The following is a 6852-nucleotide window of genomic DNA, read 5'->3' as shown; positions in this document are numbered from 1 at the left end:
CACTGCATATGCCTTGTTACCATTTTTAGATCTCGTTATTGCCTTGAGATTCGCCACTGCCTATGTTTTGTCACCACATTGCATGTCCCTCCATCATTTTGAAAAGTCTTTCTCATTACGGCCTTATATATATCGTTTTTATCTTTCATATATGTTTTTCCAAGAAAAAGAAGTCCGCTGCCATGAGTTGAACATTCTTGCTATAGCTTCTGACCAAGTAATTTTATTGCCACTCTGGTAAATACCATCAATATTTGATATATTTATCGAACCCCTTTTCTTTATTGCCATACATTCTATAGTCCTCTTCATGGTTCATATCATTGTAGTCACCATCTTTTCCTTTACTCAATCAACATCGCCAACATTCATCGTTACTAATCATTTTTATAATCGATTAAACCTCTCCGCGAAACTCTATCATGTATATATATATATTCTTATTTATTTTATTTATTTTTATTTATTAGGTAATGTTAGTTGCATTCCCAATGTAGATATGCATGTTCATCATCATTCAACGTGCATGGTAAGTTATTATTTGTTTGTTTTTATTTATTTTTATTTTTTTTGTCTTGAGATAACTCAATGTTTATCATCATGATTCTCATCCCATGCACAAAGGTGAGTCCCGGTTTTTTTTATTATTTTCTTTTTTTTTTATTTTTATACTTTCCATCATTTTTCCATTCCCATGCACGTGAATCTCATCATTCTGGAGAAAATTTTTTATTTCAATTTTTTTTGGTCGGCCTTGCATATATGTCTTTTTTTTATATAGTGGGCCCTTTTCATTATTATGCACAAATAATGCACATGAATTATGCATCATATTATATATAAATATATATATATATATATATATATATCTATATATATATTTTTTGCATGCTTCTTATTTTTATGCACGTATGCATGTTTCTTATTCATTGTTTTTCTCATTATATATATTTGTTGTCATGAACATGCACATGCATATAATAATAATAATTTTATTATTATTATTATTATTATTATTATATATCTTCCCATGCATGCATGTCTCAAGACTATAGCATGCTTTCCATCAATTTTTTTTTATTTTATTTTTTTATATGTATTTTTTTTTGTCCCCATGCATACGTGGATGCTTTTATCATGTCTTCAATTATATGTGCATGAATGAGTCACATGAATTGAATTTTTTTATTTTTTTTTTTTTATTTTTTGTGTTTTTTATATATGCATGCATGGCACGTGAATACAACCATATGTTTATATATATACATGGAACCCATATTCATTATTTACTAATGGTGGGCCCGACCCCTTTTTATATATATATATATATATATTTACTTTTTTTAAAATTGATTCACGTGAGTATGCATGACCGGGCCTTTTTAAGTGAGTATGCATGCTTTTCTCCCTCTTTTTTTTTTGCATGATCTCTTGTGAATTTTCATGCGTACGCCTCATCATTTATCACTTCATTTCCTTTCATTTTTTTTTATCCTTGCATGGTTGGATTTTTTTTTCTCAAAGACTACTGAATATTAGCAGTCTACTTATTGTTGCCTCAAAAGTATGCCGAGAACATAACACTTTGCCTAACTCTTTTAACATAAAAAGGATAGAATGCATATTGGCCGTTAAAAAAAAAAATAGCTAAATAAACGAGCACACGATTTTGAATATAAAATTCGGGTATTTGGTTTTCATCGCCATCTATTGGAATCAGCCTGAAACTTAGGCACCGCAAGAGCCGTACTTTTTGCCGAGGACAATCAGCTGTAGTTTTGTTGTAACCGGCAAGCACACCAGCACCGGCAATGGTGCGGAGAATGTTTGCTCCCGCACCCTTGAACAAAAGCTTTGCTCCCTCGTTCTTCAAGATTTGAGAGAATGCATCAAAAGAGCTCTTATACTTCACAGCTTCACCAGAGGTTATCATCATTCTTCTGTAAAACCATGTCAATAGGATATGATGCTAGTCCTGCTTTGTTTGTGACCAGCCAGCCAAAGGCAAAGCTCGCGAAGAAACTATTCTGCAGGCTTCCGGTTAGAAGCACTGGCTTCAGAGAATCGTACATTCCAAAGTAGAGACCACGATAAACAATGATTCCAACACATGAGATGTTAAAACCATGGTACAGACCAGCAATACCATCAGATTTCAGAGTTTCATCCTTGATCATGCAAGGAAAGCAATCTGAGATTTTCTTGTAAGGCTCAGAAAGACAACCGGCCTTGATCATTTCATCTTGATTCTGGCTAAGAAGCTTCACACGTTCAACAGGAGTTGCCGCTGTCTTCGAAACAGCAACAGACGCACCACCCATGAGAAATCTATGGCAAAGCTAGCAAAACCCTTCTTTGCAGATGCATGAGCAAAGACAGGTGAGACCATCGGCACCATTGAATGCTCACAGGTTGCCTTGTACGACTGCATCAAAGGATTCTGCAGTACCCCATTAACATAATTTCCGGTTGTGAAGCGCCCGCAACCTTTTGAATGGCAGACGGGTAGTGTATTTGATTTGCCATGATTTGCAAATAAATCAACAGTGAAAGATCCCGAGAAAGAAACAACGAGAGGAGTAGAGGAACAAGGAGGCTGCAGGCGTGCTTGAAGGAAGGCATGCTTGGCGGCATTATCTCAGCCGTTCAAGCATGCCCGACGGTGAACAGTGGCAACAACAATGAGCAGCGGTAAGAAGCAACAACAGTGAACAGTAGCAGCGTCGAACGACATGCTTGGCGCCATTATTTCAGCCCCTCAAGCATGCCCCAGCGATGAGCACCAGCAACGAGCAATGGCAGCAGCAACGGCGATGAGCGGCGGGCGATTTTTTTTTTTATTTTTAATGTATATATACATATAAATACGGGGAGAGAAGAAGAGAGATAGAGAGGCAGAGAGATATACCCTTCTCCTTTGTCTTCTTTTTTTCTTCCCAATTCTTCTCACTTATTTTTCTCTGATCCTTCTCTCAATTTTTTTCTTTTTCAAATTTTTTTTCTCTCTCTCTCATCCCCTTTTTAAAAGAAATTTTTTTTTTCCTTCTTATCATTATCCCCGGATCATCTCGTTCTCCTAACCTCCCGTGAAATCGATGAGATCAAACCCGTCGACGGGATTGAAATAGGATAACATTTTTCAATAAATTTAAATTTATATGTATAAATTTTTAATTAATTAATTAATTAATTTTTAATTAATTAAGAAAAATTTTATCATTATTATTATTTATTTTTATTTTTATCTTTTTATTTTTTTAATTTTTATTATTTTTTTATTTTTATATATATTTTTTTATTTTTCCCTTATTTTTGTTTTATTTTATTATTATCATTATTTTTTTAATTAATTTCAAATTCGAAATTTGAAATTCAATTTTTCTTTTTTTAACAATTTTTTTAAAAATTTATATGTATATATTTTTAATTAATTAATAATTTTTTATTTAATTAATTAAATATTATTATTATTTATTTATTTAATTTTTATTTTTGTATCTTTTTATTTTTTTATATTTTTATTATTTTTTTATTTATTATATTATGTTATTTTGTTTTATTTTATTGTATTTTTCATTAATTTCAAATTCAAAAATTTGAAATTTAAATTTTTATCATGTTTGTCCCCCTTTTTTTCACGAGATCCCCTCATAATCGAGACTAAATCGGAAGAGGATAAGATTTTTATTTTTAAAAATTTTTAAAATTTTAATTCTAATTTTAATTTAATTTTTAAATTAAATGTTTTTTTAATTATTTTTAATTATTTTTAAATTATTTATTATTATTATTATTATTATTTTTTTAATTATTATTATTATTATGAAATCCAATTTGCCTCGGGATATGTATTTGGATGTCTCGGTATTTGTACTTTCTCAAATCGCCTCGAGATCCGTTTTTCGAGCTTTTATGAAAATTCGGGATTGCCTCGGGATATATGTTTGGCTATCCTGAGATCTGCAATTGCCTCGAGATATGTGCTCTCAAATGCAATTTTATAATTTGCATTTATGCCTTGAGATATGCTCTCAAGGGCAATTATGTAATTTTGCATTTATGCCACGAGATATGTTCTCAATGGAAAATCCTTTAAAAAAATTTCTATTTTTAAATTTTTCATTTTTACCTCGAGATATGTCCTCAAGGATATGTATTTTTGCATTTATGCCTCAAGATATGTTCTCAAAGACAATTTTTGTAATTTGGTATTTTTGCCTCGAGATCTATGCTCTCAGCGATCTTGTGATTTGAATATTTTTAGATCACCCTCGAGATCATGCTCTCGAGCGATCTTGTGATTTAAATATTTTTAGATCGCCTCGAGATCTGTGCTCTCAGCTGATCTTGTGATTTAAATATTTTAGATCACCTCGAGATTTGAGCTCTCGGCTGATCTTGTGATTTGAATATTTTAGATCACCTCGAGATCTGTGCTCTCGGCTGATCTTGTGATTTAAATATTTTTAGATCGCCTCGAGATCCGTGCTCTCGGTGATCTTGTGATTTAAATATTTTAGATCACCTCGAGATCTGTGCTCTCGGCTGATCTTGTGATTTAAATATTTTAGATCGCCTTGAGATATGTGCTCTCGGCTGATCTTGTGATTTAAATATTTTAGATCACCTCGAGATCTGTGCTCTCGGTTGATCTTATGATTTGAATATTTTAGATCACCTCGAGATCTGTGCTCTCGGCTGATCTTGTGATTTGAACATTTTAAATTATCTCAAAAATGTCTTCTGCACTTATCTTGAATATATCCAAATATAATGAAATTTATTTATTTTAACCATTTGTTGTCTCAATTAGATTATGATTTGACTGTGTGTAATTTTTTTTTTAAATTGTTATTCGATTTGAATCAGGACATGCAATTTTTTACATAAACAAATGCCCCTTCGTACTTTTCTCACGAAGAATTTTAGTGAGATTGAGTGAGAGAAGTACGAATCCTTAGTTTTTTTTTGTTTTTTTTTTTAAACATTAGCTATTTTATATCATTGTTAGCTAATCCGATAAATGGAACGAAATTCAATATTGTTATAGTCCTTTCCTTAGCAATGGATATCTCGAGCTTGGCATAGAACCTTCTCCATCTTTCTCTCTTCTTTTTTTTTTTTTTGAATGAGGGCCTTGTATTTGTAAACATTTTCAGCCAAATTTTTGATGATTTTATAAGCCATTCATCCACTCAATAGCACCATGGGCGAACTAGGAAATAGACATATATGGTTATTGAACCCAATTTTTTTATGATGATCAAATGAGCTCAAAGTAAATCTCCACCGTTCATCTTAAAGGTAAGGACCTTATAAATGACTATTGAATATGATTTGATATGGTGATACTTGACTTGATGATGAGGTAGCTGGGCAGGAATTTAGGCAGATTTTGACTCTAAATTGCCAAATTTTTTAGGATAGTCATATGAACTTAGAATTTAATCGTCACCGTTCATATTGAAGACGAGAACACCTTGATCATATAGAAAAAATTCCAAGAAGGATTGAAGCCCTTTTGACCGTCTGACACTAGGATTTATTACTCGACAAACCTATGCACTTGCGGGGCACACGCAACGGGTGTTGTCAGGCCTTGTCTTCTCCAAAGGTTCCCTCATCAAGCCTAGGGCACACCTCGCCGAATTGATGCCGACGAAAGCTCCGCAATAACTCTCTTCCGAAAGAACATGATGTCGAAGGCCGTAAAATCACTTCAAAGACCTAGCCAAAGCCTCTCCAAATGATGGGGAAAATATGACAAAGTGATCCTTCAAAACGTCTAAAGTCACGGTATTTATAGGGGTTGGAATCGGCAATCCACACGGGCGTGTAGAATTTCCACACCACCGTGTGTATTTCCAGAAATTAGTTTCCTACGAGCTGTGAACAGTAATTGCTTTAGGATTTTGCTGCAGTGTTTTTCTACAGTAAAGTACTACAGTACTTCGTCAAAATTCTCATGAATCCACTCTTTTGATTGAGGCCACATGTATGGGAACACATCCATGTGATAGATTGCGTCACGTCTTCAATAAAACCAAATTAATAAAGATCTTGCTTGTATAGCATATGTCAGAATACATGAGTGTGATTGCCTTTGTGCTCCTTCAATTTGTGTGTTCGCTCGAGCAAAATGGAGGTTGGCACACACTCACATGTTTTTGAGCACAACTTGTGTCTTCACATTTGTTCACTCCAAGACTTCATCAACAAATACATCCACGATCTACTTTTGGTTTCTTTCTTCCAGAATTGTCTCCATAACCCTAAATGCACAAAATAACACATGCATAAGTGATAAATCTAAGAAAAGTAATGCTAAATATAAGAAAAGGATATTTCGTATTACTAATACACAAGTACTTATCAAACTACCCCACAGTTAAGCTTTTGCTTGTCCTCGAGAAAAAATAAAACATTAGAGCATATGAGAAGGAAAATTGAAAGTGCTTGGTTTTAGGTTCACAAAAAGCATGTAAGGGAAGCATTCTACAAGTAAGGAAAAATTTCAACACCGAATAAAAGAAATCAATGCTCTAGCTTAAAACTTGAATAAAAAAGGACAACAACATGATATCATGTAAGTGTGTGTAAACTCACTCAAGTCAACCCAAAGTATACTCCTCAAAGCTCTAAGTGAGAGGGATTTATTTATGTACAAAAAAGAAAAGAGAAGGTAGTAGCTTCACACATCCTCTAAGGTAGTCTTTTCCTAAGCGGCCACTAAGATGGCTTTCACACTTTCGAGGTGGTAGCTCTTTCTACCGGGGTAGTAGCTTTCACTCATCCCATGAGATAGCTCTTTCTCTCATTAGGGCATAACTAGTTTCCGACTTATGAGAGTAG

General features: G+C 33.4%; 1 pseudogene; it reads right to left on the bottom strand.

Annotated features, from left to right (window-relative positions):
* Positions 1–1728: 1728 nt before the first annotated feature.
* On the bottom strand, positions 1729–2321 carry LOC120257206 (annotated as a pseudogene).
* Positions 2322–6852: the final 4531 nt, after the last annotated feature.

The sequence above is a fragment of the Dioscorea cayenensis genome, unplaced genomic scaffold (assembly GCF_009730915.1).
Source record: "Dioscorea cayenensis subsp. rotundata cultivar TDr96_F1 unplaced genomic scaffold, TDr96_F1_v2_PseudoChromosome.rev07_lg8_w22 25.fasta BLBR01001944.1, whole genome shotgun sequence".
Classification (NCBI taxonomy): Eukaryota; Viridiplantae; Streptophyta; class Magnoliopsida; order Dioscoreales; family Dioscoreaceae; genus Dioscorea; species Dioscorea cayenensis.
The sequence above is the reverse complement of the archived record's forward strand: the minus strand, read 5'-3'. Positions and strand labels throughout refer to the sequence as shown.